Below are 18726 nucleotides of genomic sequence, written 5' to 3'. Positions count from 1 at the left end.
GTGTGTGTGTGTGACAGAGAGAGAGAAAGAGAGAAGGTCCTGTTTGCAGCACCTGGGGAGATGAGCTGTGTCTGTGCCGGGCTGTAAAGCTAAGCTGAGAGGAGGGGGAGAGTGATTGCTGAGAGTTTAAGAGAGGAGGAGAAAGCTCAGTTGAGGGCAGCTGAGATGTTTTCATTTTAAAACCGGGGATACACATGGGCGCAAAGCTAAATTAAGATGCATGTGGGCTGAAAAGACAAATGCATAAACACTGTCTTTTGCGCACCCGTCACACAGTCAGTTGAAATTACGGTCAGCCTCTGCTTCTCTCTCTCTCTCTCTCTCTATCTGCCACACAACTCACACACAAACACACACTTAGAAACATGCGTCAAGCGCTCCCGTGCTTCCAGTAATCATGTGACAGCCAGGATCACACCAGCAGCCTTGATATCAGTCGTTATGTTGCACGTCTGTCAGCAGTTTGTGATAATGTCATAAAGCTGTTGATGTTTGCCTCCGGTCTTGTCACACACAAGCACTCACAAAAGCTCTCCCTTATCAGCATCAGCGTCCAATAACCGTTTTTACCCCTATGAGGTGTAGGTGACAAATATTATCAGTTGAAGGAGAAAAAGAGGCGTAATTCTACCGTTAAATTCTGCTCTATCATTGGCAAGATTCTTTCTTTCATTCATGAGTCGATAATCTCACCTCTCACTTTACTGTAGGTTACAGAAATGAGAATTAACTTAAATTTATCAAACCACTGGCTACTTGTTCCAAATAGAACATCTTCAGTACATAATGTCGCACAGAGGTTAAATATATATGGTATAGATCTATGGAAATTGGACAGGATCCAGGCCCCAGGATCTTCCAATTTTTCACTAATTTTTAATGGGCATTGCTTTAGTGTAGAACATGCAATGTTGAAAATGTCTGAAAAATACGTTTTATTACTGCGTATTAAGTTCTTCATAATAAGGCACTTGGTGTTCCTGATTGTGAGACAGTAATTATTGACCCTATTTATAGTACGCATAAAAAACATGTCATTCTTTGCCGCTTCAATCCTTAACCTAGACATACCTGCTGCTTGTTGACGGCTTTCTTCCACTCAAGCATCTGTTTAGCAGCTTACAGAGCTGATCTGGTAGTGTGTGTGTACTGCACTGCCAAGCCTTGGGCTCTTCCTCTCTCTGGGAAAGTTTAAATGGCATTACCTGTCAACTCGGATGATAGGGCCCATCCGTTTCTCAGTAAATAAAAGACGTGCCGAAGCACAACAGAAAAAGCAATTTCTAAAAGGTTTTCCCAAATCTCTCATTCTTTGTTTCTGTCATGTAACATTCAGTAGATTTGTCTACTGAGAAATGCATCCCGTTTGAATGGGAACGGCTTTAACAAGCGCAAAATTTTTCCTTGTCAGAACCACTCACCTTACAATTGATGTGGAGTACAGTTGCTTTCCTGGGATTTACAAATGATAGTATGAGTTTAATCCTGTTCACTTCAAGCACAAGTTGAGTGGCAGTCACAGAGGCAAAGTGTGAAACACTTACAATGTTGTACAGTTGTTAATTATAGCCTTTGGCTTATATTAGCAGTCTTAGTGTGACTTAATCTCTGTCTCTATGGCCTGTATGTAAGTGTCTAAATGTTGGGACTGCTCACATACGCAAGCGAGAATTCAAACATGTTGTAGTGTCCCTTTCTACATGTTGGTGGGTTACAGATTAAAATGTATTTTTCTGCCTTTGGGAGATCAAGTTGGATTAATCCGTTTTGATTGATCACTCTCATTTCTTTAATGGACCCACTCAAGGCGGCGTCAGTCTCTGTGGCTCCCACAAGGCTATCACTCTGAGAAGAATGAAATGTGTCCGACTCAGCATCCTGTGGTTGAGGAATCTGGGAATACATAAAAACTTGTAATTCATGCTGTAGATTATTTACACATACAAACCAATGGTGCGATAGTATGCAAACATATACAGCATATATGTATTCTATATGTATTATGCACCAATCCTCTCTGTCTCTGTCTCTCTCTCTCACACACGCGCTCTCTCACACACACACACACACACACAACTAACTATACCCACAAGCTTTCGAAGCAGCTGAGCTCAGACAGTTTAGCAAGTCGATGGAGAAAATTGCCTCAAGCTCCTCAGCACAGCTTTGTGCAAATAAAATCCATGCTAGATTCACATCTAGAAAAAATGTTCACAGCAATTAAATGTATTTTACATCTACATTTAAATGCACCCAGCTGTAGAGCAGTTAGTGTATCTTCTTCTATGATCTCGTGAGATTGTCTTGACCTTGTAAATAATGGATCTGTTTCTGTGTTACCCACCACCTGTCCATGGTGCCCATTGTTTTATTCCCGTAAGCATACACAAGTCCCTCACTATCTTCTATATGCAGACCAAGTGCCTCTTACATTATAAATGTATATGTGGTATTGTCTCTGGTGCCGTCTGGCTTGTAGTGTGCTGTCACGTTACATTTTTTGTCGAAGCAGTGAGGTGTCTCTCTCTGCCATGTTTCAACATGGTTTCTATAACACAAACTGCAGAGTGCTTTATACTGCACGATATGATAAACAATATCAGACTGCGATTGTTCTGACAAACAATATTTCTAATGATTAATTTAGTGGAAATTATCATATTTGTGTCACAATTTTATATTAACTATTAAAATTATGTTGGTGTGACATTTGTTGGGGTCTGTACCAAACAAATATGTTTGTGTGTAAGATTTGTAGGCTAGTGCATCTCTGCAGCACTACTTCATTATAATGCTATTTTGTCACACATATGACCTTATGAAAACATTGCAACTTCTGCAATTTTAATATTGCACTATATTGCGATTTTGATAATATTTCAATTTGTGCAGCCCTGCTTTATACCCATGTCTTAAACCATTGTCGCATTTGTTTCCCCTCACTCAGGTCTCATTTCTCATGTCCTCATTAAGGAAAAAATGCTGGCAGAAAGTAGACCACTGCCTCTACCTTTAAGTGTCTGCTGTCTGCAATACCATACCATCATGACAAGTGGCCGCGTATCATTATTTGCTGGACAAAGGTGGGGTGTAGAGGGAATAAGTAGAGGTAATTTAGAAACTGTGTCACTATTGCCTTATTTGTCCAACAGAGATTATTGACAAGTTGATTTTTCCACTGTAAAATGTCCCACTCTGTGTCTATCTTTGTCCCAATTCTTCAGTAAAACACAAATCACATCCAAATTAGGTTGTTGAGTTTGTTAAAATTATGGCAGAAATTATACTCCAAGTGGCCATAATGCCCCTACTAAAATTAACTACCTACACGGCTAGTTTGACATTGCCCTGTTTTGACCTGGCTGTTGTGCCCTTAGAATTTCTGTATTTCCTCATTAAACTATATACGCCAAATAAACAAAGTGACGTTTCCCAGTGTCTGTCAAGCAGGACATCAGCAGTAATGAGAGATTTCTCCCACTCCCACAGATATATTTGTCAATAGAGATGTTCAGAAAGTTAACGTTTTTTCTGTTTTTTCACCAAACATCTTTGGTGTAATGTTAACAGAGGGGTAGTTTTGTTACTTTAGTCAGTCATAAAGTGTGTAGATACGCTCAGGGTTTGTTGCCACAGAAAGGAAATAAGAAGTCAATGTGTATCTAACATTACTTCAGCGTCTTGTTGTACTCTTCACAGCAGACTGTGAAAAGCTAACTTTAGCTAGCATTGGTTGGAGCTATTAGGCTGAAGACAATTTAAATCCGGAGGTCTCCCAAATAAGTTTCTGAGCTAGAAGCCGTGGGTTTCTCTTTTGAGTTTAATTGACTGCTAGAAGCTAACTAGCTAATACATCACACACTCTTTTTTTACTAGTGTATAAAGAACCTTCTTGCTAAGTTATTGAAAATGTCTTTGTCCTACAACCAGGTAATGTTTTTCATTGTTTGTTCTGCTGAAGTGTTGAGACTGCACCCTAAAGAAGCAACAAAGATTTTGTGATATAAAAGTATCTTCACACTAACTAGTGTTTATATCACTTTGTTTGTGACGGCTCTTCTTCAAAGACTTCATCAACATACCCAGCGTTCTACAGAAAGGTGGCAGCGAGACTGAATGGTGGCACAGTAAGTGGGTTAATCTTGACTTGTAACAGAAATAGATTATATATTTCAGCTTTAAGTGAAACAAACTTTGCAGGGCATATAGTACACACAATCCTACTATGCCACACCCATTGAACTGGTCATACAGTTATATTTATTGGAGTTCACATTAACACGCCTTGCAACAACACAAACAACACTGTCTAGTTGCTATCATCAATATTTCAAAAGAACATCATCCTCAGCACAAGGTATTGAATAAATAATTGATTAGCCATCCTGTAGGATTTAATAAGTGCGTTCTTTGCATCGTTATGACTTTACATGTTGTGCCGCTGTGTGAACATGAGTATGGTGCGCTCATGTTTCCACGGGGCCAACTGTATAATCATTGCACACTATCACCTTTAAATGGCCAGCAATGTTGTCAACACAGCACCCACTTTGTTTCTCAATCTCCCTCTACAATAACTAACGTCTGATCTCTGCATCAGCGTCAGCAGAATAAAACACAGTAGTGTCTCAGGTAGCTGAAAGATAATGCAATTAGGCAGAGACCGCAGAGCCTTGGCTGCAAACCAAGGCTTATTGAAGCTGACATGGCTGTCAGATTAAGCTGGGAGGGAGACAGATCAGAGTCTGAGCTTTAGTATATGTATGTGTTGATCTGTGGGTGAGTGTTTGCGTGTGTGAGACAAAGACAGAACAGGCAGACACAGCAACCTGCTGCAGATTACACAACAGAGTGTCAATTGGAAATGGAGGTCGCTCTTGTATTAGTCTACTTGAACACAAAACTATTAGGGCCTCTGCCATTTGGCCTAGTTTCTGTTTTATGTTTTCCCTCCATCCCTTTGTTTTCTGTTTCTTTTTTTCTCTTCTTTGTTTATTATATTCTTATTCTCAGTTGGAGATTTTAAATCTAATGAAATACTTTTAATTAACAAATTTCAAATAACTTTATATGGCTCAGATTTCACACTATGCCGGCTAGAGGTTGTAATAGAAATCTGTAATGAAACAGGACATTTTATTCTTTCATAATTTCATTCAGAGCCACCAATTCAGTGCCCCTGTTCAAACCTGTTGTCAGCAATATTTATAACCTCACGTTTATCTGCTAAAATTCATTGGACAAATGCAGCAGTAAATATTTAGTTTATTTATCTATTTGGTTTATGTGATAGATTATTAAATGTTTGATGATTTTCTGTACATCTTAGAGGTCTCATTGGTTTTGTTTTGTTTTGTTTTCTAATTGCTTCAAAATTATCATGATAAAAACTAAAATCATATTGGACTCTTACAGTGCCACACCCAACTATTATGAATGCTGTACTGCACATATAGAAACAAACCAGTGTATTATTATTCTATGAAACCCAAATCAACAAAACAAAGTTTATGACCTTGAATATGCACCATTGTTGTCGTAATGAGGTGGAAAATACACAAAGATGAGAGTGTATCAGTCATACATAAAATCATAAGAAAAGTCTTTCATTATTTAGTGCAGCTTTGAGATTAGCTAGCTGCTGCTAGCTGTGTTTCCTGAAAATTTAAACAGTGCCCTCTGTTTTCTGATTTACATCATCTTGGGGGAAAAAACATTTGCTGCTTTAAAATTCCATCAGCCACTGAAAGTTTGGGAGTTTGCACAAAAAACAGTGATGGCTTTTCTAGCAAAACCTGCTGTTTATTCCTTTTTTGGAGCTGCATAACAACTACTTGCACTCTAACAAGATGTATGCTAGCCACAAATAATTCTGTGGGATGTGAATACACTGAATTCAATATAAACAACTGCAAAAATGAATACATGTGCAATAGAACAATGTTTTCCCAGATTAGAGGCAACAACTGTGTTGTTTGTCTAAAGTGTGTTGTTCATTTTCTATTTTGGCTTTGTAAAAGACATGGCACAGTTGTTGCCATTGGCTATAAGCCTTCGGATAAACACCTTTTGCACTGTACACCTAAACTGCCCCCAGCCCAGCTGTTCATTTTGACTGTAAACATTTGTATATCCCTAGTTTGCAACTCAGCCTCCCAGTATCACAAGGCCAGATGTCCATTCTGGCTCCAAGAGTGGTATGTCTTTCCTCTCTCACACATGGTTTCACCAGTCCTTTGCTTCATTACCTGTGAGTCAGAGTAAATAACGGGATGAGTGAAGGTGCCAGGGTGCTGAAGTGTGCCACTGAGCAAAAAAAAAAGAGAGCCGCTTCTGCCAAAGCTCTCAGCACAGAGCACAGCCTTGACAGATGCTAATGTATCTGCTGAGAGCTGAATTATAGAGACAAACACTTATAGGTCCAGAGAGAGAAAGAGGGAGAGACTATTAAATAAGATTTAAGGTGAATAGGGAGTGAGAGATGCCAAGAGGGAAAGTATGAAGAAGTCATGAATAGTGGGGATGAAGAATCTGAGAATATGAAAGATTAAGGGAGAGAAAAAATTGAGACAAAGGACAGAAAGATTATTGAGAGGTCAAAGAACAGATTGATTTCAAGAGAGCGAATGTATTCATAGCCCAGATAACTATTAAAGTATCTGTACTCTACCTTACAGGATGAATGTGCAGTGAAAGAGTTGAAGGAGAAGCAAAAAGTGATGAGGAAATCCTTTTTTTGTTCCACATTACATGTAATCACCACAGAAACTGCCTTTTGGCATATAATGATTTTTCTACAACAGTTGCCAATACATGTAGTTTAAAAGGTTTGCACAGACAGTACAAAGTAGGTTAAAAGTTTAGGATGGCGTTGAGAATTAATCCCTCTCCTCTTAGTCATCACAAAGCCTGGCAGCAGAAGTTACCTGCTCGCAGCTCAGTGCATTTCTAGAAAGCACAACTGAAAACAAGTAGCAAGTGCTTATGTGCAATGAAATATATTACACATGGAAGGGAAGGCAGGGAGGAAAAGAGAAGCATGGCATATGGAATGTTCTCATTAAAGCCAATTTTACAATTCAGATTTTCTGTCTCTTCTTTTCATTGCTTTTGTTCTGTGGGATGACAGTAAATGTGACACTGACCTTTGGCATTTATCTTGTTCTATCTAAAAAACTGATAGTTGAAACTCACTTGTTTTAAACCAGTTTTACTGCCTGTCCTTCTTTAGCTCTTCCATCTTTCCCCTGTCCTTCCCTTAGGGCTGCTGTGCAACCATGTTTCATTGTGATGTTGATTGATAAGAGGCCTTCAGGTGATGTAGTGAAAGATAATGGAGAGGCAAAGAAGATACAGCACATGCCATTACTGCCTAGGGATTGGCTATGTGTGTCCACAATGTAAGCATCTCTCAGTTTCAGTTTTCTCTCAACATTTTTACAAACTTAATGAACCATCTTTCTGTCCCTTACTAAAACTTTGACTAAGACCTTTTCTCAAATCAAATGAGCTTCACAGAACAAGATATTGGTGTCGGTGTGAAACTCTCATGGACTTTAATGGCAGCCAAAAACCAAACAGTCAAATCTTTCTAATGGGAGTTTAATTGTGACGTCTATTGATTTACTCGTCCAAAGTCCGATGTATAGCTCAGTGCAGTTTTTATGAAATGCACAGTGCAACCATGTCAAGAAAACTGAAAGGACTTAGTATGTCTATGACGATTATTTGTCATCCAGGTCATGTCAGGACTAAGTCAAAGGTAACAGGACTTATTGCTTGGTTCTGAAGATGTCTTGCTACTCATAGGGGCCTCATTGTTCATTATGTTGTCACAAAAGTCTCTTTAGATTATGTCAGCTAGCTAACATGGTATCTGGTAAGAGGAAAATAGGTGATTATGAATAATGCTTACATTGTGTTTCACTTCATTCATCTGCCGGCTGGTTATTTAGCTGAAATAGCCATCTTTTGTGGTGATAAAGTTAAATCAAAATCACTGAGCTGGAGTTTTAAATTAAGACATTTTCTTGTCCGTCAAAGAGTTATCAGCCCTAACTGGTGGTAATGCTGGTATTTAGGCATCTTTTCTATGTCAGACCTGAGTTACCATTTCCGACTTATAAGTAGAGTTAGTGTCAACATCCATGTTATACTTGAAGGACCAGTGTGTAGGATTTAGGTTAGTGGCGTCTAGATTGAAACTCACCTCACTCTTCCCGTCCAAGCATGTCAGAGAAACTGTGGTGGACACGAAACTCGTACAAGGCCTATTAGCCAGAATGTGTTCTTCAATTCAACTTTAATGGAAATGGTTACATTGTGTTACATAGTATTCTCAACACTCACATGACCAACTCTGTAATCATGCAATGTAAATGCTCATCAAGTCATAAACATGGGAATTTATCTCTACCATTCATCCCATATGAGGTGGATATTAACCCAGTGAGATGCCCACACCCACCGGTAGGGCAAGCACAGAAAGTACACTTCCCTCCTCTCCCATCTTTCCAGGAAACCCCTCTATAAACATCATCTAGGGCGTACTCAAACACACACACAAACCATAGCCAAATATGCTCAGACACAAAACAGCGGAAAAGGTCATGTCACACATATTTCCCATCTAAATTCTTGTGCACCCCCATCTTACACACACACATACACACTCTCTCTCACACACACACACACTATAAACTCAACCTCTCCATCTCTGCCAGCCTCAGTGTAGAACACAACGCTCTGTCACACTAACACACATTGACGTGGTTGTGGTGAAAGGAGCCCCTACAGCTGTGTGTCTGTCTGCTTTGAACAGCAGAGCTGTGCTGAAGTAGTGAAAGTCAACAGAGAAATGTTTTCTGTGAGACAGAGACTTCAGTAGGTGGTTGAAATGGTAATTAAGGGCCACGGCTTGTGTTTGTCAAGCTTGTCAGGATGCTGAATGAGTATGACTGTGGCTTGTATGTTCTCATGTATGTTGTGTGGAAGTGTTTTGAAAATCAAAACGGAGGTCACAATTCAGTTCAGCAAATGAACGCTGCCTCGTTTTGTGTAATTCCCAGAAGAATGATGCTATCTGATGAAGAAATCCATTGTTTTGCATTTCATTTGAAATTGTGGTTGGAAACATGCATTGCTATCACCACATTTCATCACAGCTTCATCAAGAAACAAACACACCCACACAGACAAACACACTGCACAAAGTAGCCTTTCATGCTGCATATGTGTATATACAATCTGGTCTCTTTTCAGATATTGCCTTTTATTTGTCTGTCTCAGGTGCTTTGTGTGGGTATGTGTTGATGCCAGTTTTTCATCCTCTGTCATCATCATAAGACGACACCGAGAGAAACAGTGAAAATTAAAAAGCGATGGAGAATAAAAGATAAGAGGAAGAAGAAGATGGAATATGTTTGCAGATGGACGAGGGATGGAAAATTGTACAAAAGGAGAAAGATGTCCACATGTGACATCTTAAAAAACAAAAAGTGCAACTCAAAATCAAGAACAGCTTACAGAGGCAAACATACTTTGGGAAAGGTTGGGGAGGAGTGTGACAGTGAGGGTTCGATTGAGGCTGAACTGTGGAGTCACAAAGAGCTAGATTACAGCCATACACGGAGTCTTTCTTCATCCCATCCTCGATCACTTCGAAACAGAGAAGCACTCAAAAGAGAAGTGACAGAAACTGTCAGCATTAATAGGCATTGTAGCTGTCTCTCTTTCTTTTGGTCTTTTATTATCCTCTCATCTATCCCATCTGCCTTCCTGAAATCCAATTTGCCTTGACATCGCCGGATGAATGGTGAGAAAATGCGAAAACCAGATGAACAATAAATATTTCAAAAGCTGAACCAGGAGGGAGAATTAAGATTTAGCAATATGTTTTTTTTCTTCCACCATTGGCAGCTGGTTCTATTCTACTTTATTCTATTCTGTAGGGTACAAAATAGCTTATTGATCATCCCATCATATGTGGTCTTACATCTTATTAAATTGCCTTTTAGATCATTGGCATTCATTGTTTCTACTTTATTGCCAGCATGATATTTCACTTCCTTTATGCTTCATTTGCTGCATTTTCATTTGCCAGTACCCTACTCCCACTGTATACTTCCATTCCCATTGTGCATAAAAAAACCCATCCCACTCTTTTCTGTCTGCACTCAGTCCTGCCGTTCTTTAGCTAATGAACAGTAGAGCTCCTGCGCCATAATAATTAAACTGCATGTAATTTGTAGTAATTGAATGTGGGTGAGGAAATGAGGAGAGAGGAGATGCAGTGGAGATTGTAGCGGTAGCGGGGCATTAAGCACCATGTCTGTCTGTCTGCCCACTGAGGGATGAGAGAGGAAGTTTACCAGTGATTGTGTTGTTGCCTTTACTGCAGACGCGGGGGAGGGTGAAGTGGATGGGGGAGGATGAAGATTTAAGTGAAGGAGTAAGAATAGGGCATGAGGAAGATGTTGAGAGAAAAGCACAAGGGTGAGGGGGAAGCAGGAAGAGGCTCAGGGAGAATTAAAGAAAGCAAAGATGAAGTGAGGAAGAAGAAGGGGGGGTGGAGGAGGAGTATGCGCAGGTAAACATGCATAATATGTGAATTAATTTGTGTGTATCAGCTAGAGCTTATTATGTGTGTATTTCATTAGTATCGTACAGCCTTTAAGTCTCTTCTTAATATGAGGAGCCGAGACAAACCGCGGTGATGATGTCATCTGGAAGTCCTACATTCAAATTATACTGGCTGGGATGGAATATCTTAAACAAAACATTTATGAGCCCACAGAGTTATTAAGCACTGATGAAACATCTCCATAATGTATCATGTGACATCATCAGTTCAAGTCTAGAATCTCCGATTTCCAGCCCAGTTTTTTAGTTTTTGTAAGAAATTGACTTTAAAGTGTGAAATAACATCACAATTTTGGGGTGGATTTTCCCGTTTAAGTCTTATCTGCCATTCTGTGTGTTTGTGTGCGTGTATGTGTGTGTATATGTGTGTGTGCTTCAGTGACAAAATGACATCGGTCTCCAGTTAATTTAGCTGTGTCAACTCCTATCCAGCAGGCCCTTCTGTCAGCATTCATCAAACCACAAATGGTTTTCTTCTCATGAATATGCAAATGCCCCCCCAGCCAATCAAACACAATCCTGCCCTAGCAATACCTCATGCACACAGATGTGTGTGCGTGTATGTGCGTATGTGTATGTTTGTGTGCATTCACACATGAGTATAAGCTGCAAGAGACGATCATATTGACACACTTGCATGGCGTTGCACGTACTTGCCATCCACGCCCACATACACACACACACACACAAATGATTGGCGGGCTCACCGTAGGAAGGATTATAGTTCGGAGCTGTCTCACAAACACACCACATATCAAATGATCGAGAGTTTGCTTCAAGACAGTTTCATTTTCAAAGACAGAGCTTGATCGTGCTTGATATGTGGAGACAGGGAAACGTTTTCAAAGTGCCATAACTCCGCTGCAGGTGAACACTCATTTCTGTCTTCTTTCAGCTGAGTTTTTCCAGATCGGATCTCATCATTTTCCAAATGCTATTTTTATGAGATCATGCCATATTTGATTTGTAGTTTCAGACTGTCAATATTAATCGTTCAGTACACTTGAGCTAATCCAGAATTAACCAACGCTGTTGTCATGTTATGGTAAAAACTTTGCCTTCATAATTTGTGTGGTGTAATTCAGTTTAATTCAATTATACAAGTAAAAAAGCAGAGCAAAAACCAGCTTATTCACCCTGCTCTAGAGTGCCCCCTCTATGACCTCTGTCCTTTTTACAAAAAAAAACAAAACAAACACACTCACACAGGCTGCCAGAACACCTCGGGGCACAATCACACTCTTTTAATGGAAGGAACCCCGCTGCTTTAAACTCTCTCGTTTTTTTTTGCTCACCAGTCAACTATAATAGAGGAATCTATTATCTATTCAACCCTGCACACAGCACATGCCTTAGTCATAGACATACTTATATGCAATACAAACACACCCCTGCCAGTATTGACTCCTCCAGCGTGGCTTCCTACTGCTGAAATATGAAAAGTCATTTTTTGATGAGGCAGTTGACACAGACAAATACATTTCCCAGCCTGGGTGAAATATGAATTTTTGAAGTTGGTGACATAAAAAGGATTTGATGGAGGGAAGTCATAGCTATTTTGTATAGTGTGAACCCTTCTGTCATTTCCATTACTGTAAAGTCAAGCTGACAGACACGCTGTGGCTATTTCATGGACCCACACGCAGACACATACAGTAATTAGATTTAGTATTCTGTATGGATTCTTAGTGAAGCTGCATCTGGCTGCCAATTTAATTTCCACTCACTAATGTTAATTGTTCCTACTGTCAAGATTCTGCTGCTCAGACACTGAAATTGGATATGGGAAATGGCCAACTTTCTGCCCAGGCTACAGGCCTTACACACACACACACACACACACATACATACACACACACATACAATACATATACAAAAAGTCTCCCTCTCAGTTTTCAGACACACTAACAAGGATTCTGTTCACGCTTCACCCATTTCAGTCCTCAGGAGAAATATGATGTGCCGTGACACTAAATATTCAGTCCAATATGGTGGCTAAAGCAGGGCCCTGTCTATGTGTGCATGTGTGTGTGCTGATTTATTCCACCCTATGCCAGTGGGGGAAGCCAAACACGGCATGAAATAGTATGCCAGCAGCTTGGCCCTGTTAGCTCAATGCTTTTACTCTCATTGAATCTTAAGTCTGCATTTATCTTACACAAACAGGTAGTCACTCAGACAGTACAGCAACTCTGTGCTAGATTCATGACTGAGGGCCCACAAACAACTTTTGTTTGATCTCTTGAGAGAAGTTATTCCTTCATGCATAGTAAATAACTTGGAGCACACGTCTAATTAAAGTAAATATTTGGTTATTCAGTGCCAGTTTAGGATTCTTCCCTTTTTAATCTCCCATTTTATCATTTTCTTGGTGGTGGCATTACAGCGTGATGCAATTAAATGTATGCATTTATCAAGATGAGCGATTTCAACAACAATTTCATAAACAATAGGGATGGGACAATATATGATATTATCGTGTATCTCAATAAATACACACTCTATACCGTGGTGAATTTGCATTATCGGGATGATTGTGAATCAAGATTAGCTTGAATATTCTCACATGGCTTGACTTGAAAAACCGTTTAGCTTGCTAGCGTAGAGCCTTGATTTCCTTATTTATATTCAAGGGGGAGCCTGCATCTTTCCAAAATCCTAAACCTGTCACCATGGCTGAAGGCTGGATTGAGTGGATGGATTTGAAACTTTAGGTGCCTAATCTATGCTGTCCTATCCTATCTTATTGCGATAATATCGTATAACACAATTACTTAGGCCAGAATATTTATGACAAGAAATTCTCATAGTGTCCCATGCTGAGTACACCACTCATCACGATTGGAAGAACTCATAAACACAATTGACTTACATTTTCATCTGTGCGTTTTATGATGCCTTTGGCTAGATTGTTTGCTTGCTAAATTTGGTTTATTTCTTGAGGCAACCATCAGTATTATAAGCTGACAGAATTCAGCAAGGACCTTAAAATAACTTAGACCCCAGTGTGTCAAGTGAAACAGCCACCTTGCTCAGAAGTAATTCAATATTTATCATACATGTTTATGATACATGCAATGGTAATGCCTGTGCTCGGAGGAAAGAGGGTTGAGAGATCCTACTCAACCATACTCATCACGCCACTGCAAGTTCAACAAAAGCCCCGCGAACAAAAAGCCAATAAGAGTAATTAATGAATGTAATCCGCGCAAAAGACATAGAGAGGAAGGAAATAAACACTGAGCAGAATACAGACAGTTCAGTCAGGTAACTCAGGTAAAGGCTTGCACTGAAGCAACAAACACTGGAGAGAGAAACTCCCTCCAGACAGCAACAAGGCCAAAAGCATTACAGAGAGTTTATTTTATACTTTATTGTGTAAAAAGCAATATAAAAACATGAAGGAACAGCTTTGATGCAGGCATTTTATTTTTTAATGCAATGTCAAGCTATTTAATTGTCAAGCATATACACTGGATTGATTTGAATAACTTTAATGTATTTGAAGTGTGCACTGGCCACTATATTATCTAAAAAAATACAAGTATCGTATTGGGACTCGGGATCAGCAGATACTCAATATTATATGACTTGGATCTGGGGTTAAAAAGCCTTGATTGAACATCCCTAATATTCATAGAAGCTGATATGGATTTGATTGGGTTGAACAGAAGGTGAAAGCAGGGATAACACCACTGGCTTATAATCAGGAAGGTTTCTCTAACGTATAGAAAATGTCAGTGCCATGGGCTTTAACAGTAATGGCAGGCAGACTTTCAGGGAATTCTTATCTGGATGGCTCTGACATCTGGCCTTTTTTCCTTTATACTGTAGACATTGGTCAGTTTCACTTCTTTGCTCTTCTTCCTTGCAGTTACTGCAGTTACTGCTGCAGGTCAGAAAGCATCTAATTCCATGGCCCTTTTTTTATTTCAATTCTTTTCCATTTGTCTCTTTTGTATTTAGTCAAGCAATGGTGATTAGCAATGAAATTACTTTCCCACCCCCTTAAAGCTGAGTCTAAAGCTTTCCTGATGTCAGAGCTATTATAGTACTGAGCCATCAGAGCTTGTCAGTACATTCCATATAATCTGTGATCAGTGATGGACTGATCAGAATGAGCTTACAGACAATACCCAGAGGCTCGATACAGATACTCAAAGGGGAAAATTAGTTGCTAGATGGCGTTTAATCTTGATTCTTGTCCATGTTCTCTCTTCATCCTTCTCTCGTTGCTTCTTTTCTTTCACATCTCTATTTGTATGTTTCTGTAATCAGTTTTTCCAGGTGTTATTTTGTCTGTAATGCCAATGACACACACCCGCACTCACACACACACACACACACAGTTTCCTGTTTTTGACTCCACTGCCCTTTCAGCTTGAGCCAGTCAAAACCATTTATATCTCTGCAGTAATGTTGCTGCTGTTTATCTTCTTTCCGTTTCTGTCCATTACATGCAGTAACTGTGGTCACAGTGTCCTTCACTCTCAAATATATTACACCAGGGAGATCTAAATGAGGTTTCATCTGATGAGGGAAGACAAGGGCAGTTGTTTTCTATATAATGGTATCATTTAAAGGACCAGGGTGATTTAGTGGCATCTAGCAGTGTAGTTGCAGAATGGAGATTGCAACCAATTCGCCTCACCCTCCCATTCTAACCGTGTTGGAGACTATAAAATTTGCAAATAAACGTGGCGCACCCTATCTGGAGTCAGTGTTTGGTTTGTCCGTTCTGAGCTACTGTTGAAACATTGCGATTCAACATGGCGACCTCCTTAAGATATCTCCCTGTAGATAAAAATGGCTATTTATAAGGTAACAAAAGCACAACAATCCTTATTTTCAGGTCATTATACACTAATAAAAACATATTTATAAATATTATATTCCATTTCTGCCAACAGATCCTCCTAAATGTTACTCACTGGACCTTTAAGTAAGCTATTGGAATATTAGCCCTTCTCCTTTAAATAGGTATGTGGACTGATAAAGATTTCAAGTTTGTCATTCATCAAGGTACATTTTGAAATCTCAACAAGGATCAGCTTTTCTAAGGCAGGCCTCATTTATATCCGTTGGTCATTTGCCATCCATGGGAATGCAGCTTCTGTAACAAAATTTTGACACACAGATTCGTCAAGAAACAACCTCACAGGGAGCAATTAGCCCCCTGACTCGAAATGACATTTGATACATTAGACCATGGGAACATATTAAATATCTATTCATGAGCTTTTTGCATCTCTTGTACCTTCAGATTTGTAATACTGCTTTGGTGTTCTTACTAATTTAATGTATCTCATATGGTAGTTTATTTATAAAGAAATACAAAGGGAATCACCCATATTAAATAGTTATTGAAAGTACCACATTTAGCATGATTTTAGCAAACCAAATAACCTGTAGAAGTGGAATATTTGACAAGCATGTATTTGTTCAAACCTAATCATCAATTTAAAATAGTTTTATATAATAATTTCAGCATGGTCATTCCTTCAATTTGCTTGACCCATAACATGGATGTTATCCATTATCAGCCAATCACAAAGATGTCACCAGAGCGACCCACCAGCACACACTGACACTGCGATCCATCACAGGCAAAGGACATGACACTGTCAGTCTGAGACGAATACTTCTGTCGCTGAGGAGATAACTCACTGAACTTAGGATTCCTTTGGCTGTTGGTAGAGATCGAGGCAGACAATGACCTTGCACCGGAGCTTTTAGGCACTGGAGCCCATTGGCTGTAATTGCCTGTCAAGCAGCAGACATGGGGTTTGACAGAGTGGTTGGACAGCGTAATCCAGGTGTTTGCAGTGTCAGTGTGGGCCCTGGTAATTCTTCCGATGGGAGGCTAGAAGAATAATCTCTGACCTTTGTGTCCCTTATGTCCCAAGCTGTTTCTTATTAGACTGTTTACTGCATTATGTGTGGTTACTGAATATTTCATGATTGAAGTGGACAGATTCCCTCAGGCCCTCTTTACTTTGCATTATAATGCATCTGCAGTGTACACACTGAAATCATATTTCCATTACCTCTTTGAATTTGCAGTCTTTAAAATTCTCAGTTATAGTTTGAACACCTAATTTGGCTTGTTTACAATTTGCCAATATCTGATTATTGATAGGTATTCCATTTTGCTCTTTGCTTTTCCTGACGCCTGTTTGATTTGTGTTCACCTACTAATTGGATTTGCACAAAGTTTAAGTTTTTATCCATTGACATTGTAAAAAAAAGGCACGCTCATGTTAGCGAATGCCTGACCACTGGTTTAAATCGTATCTGATCATCTAGGAGTGCTGTTTTCAGGTGTTAGAGCCACTGAAAACTTGCTTTCAAGTTTTTCTCAATAGGATAAAATATTTGTGAATATGTGAGCAACAATCATTCAGTTTGGGATAAAAACATCCTTTGGTGTTTGGTATTCTCAAAAACTCTAATGTCCTTAGATTCCGTTTTTTATGTTGTGAAGAGAGAAAAGCAGAAAGTGTGGAACTGGGTCCCATCACTCAGAATAAGAGCTGAGATGTTTTAAGGCCTTTAAGGATGTGGATTGTTGAACCTCAGATCTTCTCCTCCTTTCCTGTGCTTAGATATGCTATGTGCTAGGCTCCTCTATGTTGAAAAGTCAACCAACCAAATTTGTGTGAGAGATTTGTTCTGCAAAGATACTAGAAAGCTTTCCATCTGTATCTCTACTTTTCAGTCACCTTCAACATTCTGGGCCATTATGACTGAATTCACAGACACTCTGACCCTGACAGTGTCAGTGTAATTATCCTAATGAGGTCTTGTACACCTTTTGTCCAGTCAAAGTCCTACCTCTCTCCCTCACTGCACCTGTGTGTGCATGCTTATGTGTTAAGGCTCACTTTTCAACTCCGATGGCCGATGATGTATTCATCCCTCCACACACACACAACTACGTACACAGCCCCTCCTTTCTGTCCACAGAGAGCCATCACACATTGGCCATCACACAGACACAGACTGAAAAAGAGGCAAGAAAAACAGCCCCGGTATAATTAGTTCCCGGCTTTTCATAACTCATGGTCATGGTGGAAGTCTCATTCTCATATAAAAGGGTATCAGAGGATATAAAAGTAAGCCCGTATTCAGACATCAGACTCCAGAGTGTCTGGGTGTCTGGCCCTAACAAAAGCCAGTTTATGACAAGAGATCAGAATACAGCACTGGGTGATGTGCACTGCTGTTGGCATAGGAAATGAGAGATCAAGCTGAAGATTTACAGGTTAAAGACTGAGATAATCAAACTGTTGGCTTTTAGATTATAGGATGATGACTAAGACACAGGTTCAAGTGAAGAGGAGCTTCTGTAAAGAGGTTAAAGTGGTATAATAATAGGGGTGGTCTTTCTCTTACGGAAAATGGTCACCGTATTGGATGTTCAATTCAGCTGCAGGAAAAGCCTTACATCAACTCAAAGCAAACATGGGAGTAAATAAAAGTAAAAGTTTACTAAACTAAATTTAAAAAAAACTGCAAATAAATAACAATTGATTGACTGAAATTAAATAGCCCTCTTGTCTACGGCACATATCTTCTTACTTGTACTGTGTTCTCTTTTGAGGAAAAATTCCATAGTTTTGCATTAATTCAGTTGAATAATGTCAACTAATTACCACTAATACAGGCTAGATAGTAAATTGTCTGCTCATCTGTAGCATATTAAACAGCATGTAAACATACCTGCAAATGTCACTTTGGTCTGGTTTGATACGGTGCAACACTGGCACTCTGGCAGCTTGCTGTCAATCAAACACAGACACTGACTCGCCACTCCAGCCACTGAGAGGTAAAGGAGCATTTCTGATATATATAAAGATATATATAAAGACCATACCTCCTTTAATATTGAAAAAACTATTAACAGTACTGATATATATAACATCTATATCTATATTTTAAAAAGCAAGTTAACATTATGTATTTTTAGAAAGAGATGATTAACTGTGATTTCTGATTTAAGCAACATTTTTATAAATATTATGGGGACAATAACACAAAACTTTGAATTGGTAAATCATCATAATGCTGTTATCTACTCCACTC

At 39.3% G+C, this 18726-nt stretch overlaps 1 protein-coding gene across 1 annotated transcript in view; it reads left to right on the top strand.

Moving 5' to 3' along the window:
* Window positions 1-18726, top strand: part of LOC118327226 (alpha-1,6-mannosylglycoprotein 6-beta-N-acetylglucosaminyltransferase B-like) — a 103584-nt gene that overhangs the window by 17929 nt on the left and 66929 nt on the right. The window lies entirely within an intron of this gene.

Source organism: Morone saxatilis, unplaced genomic scaffold (assembly GCF_004916995.1).
Source record: "Morone saxatilis isolate NCDOM2014 unplaced genomic scaffold, NCSU_SB_2.0 Contig17, whole genome shotgun sequence".
Taxonomy (NCBI): Eukaryota; Metazoa; Chordata; class Actinopteri; family Moronidae; genus Morone; species Morone saxatilis.
This window is presented reverse-complemented; position numbering and strand designations above follow the sequence as displayed.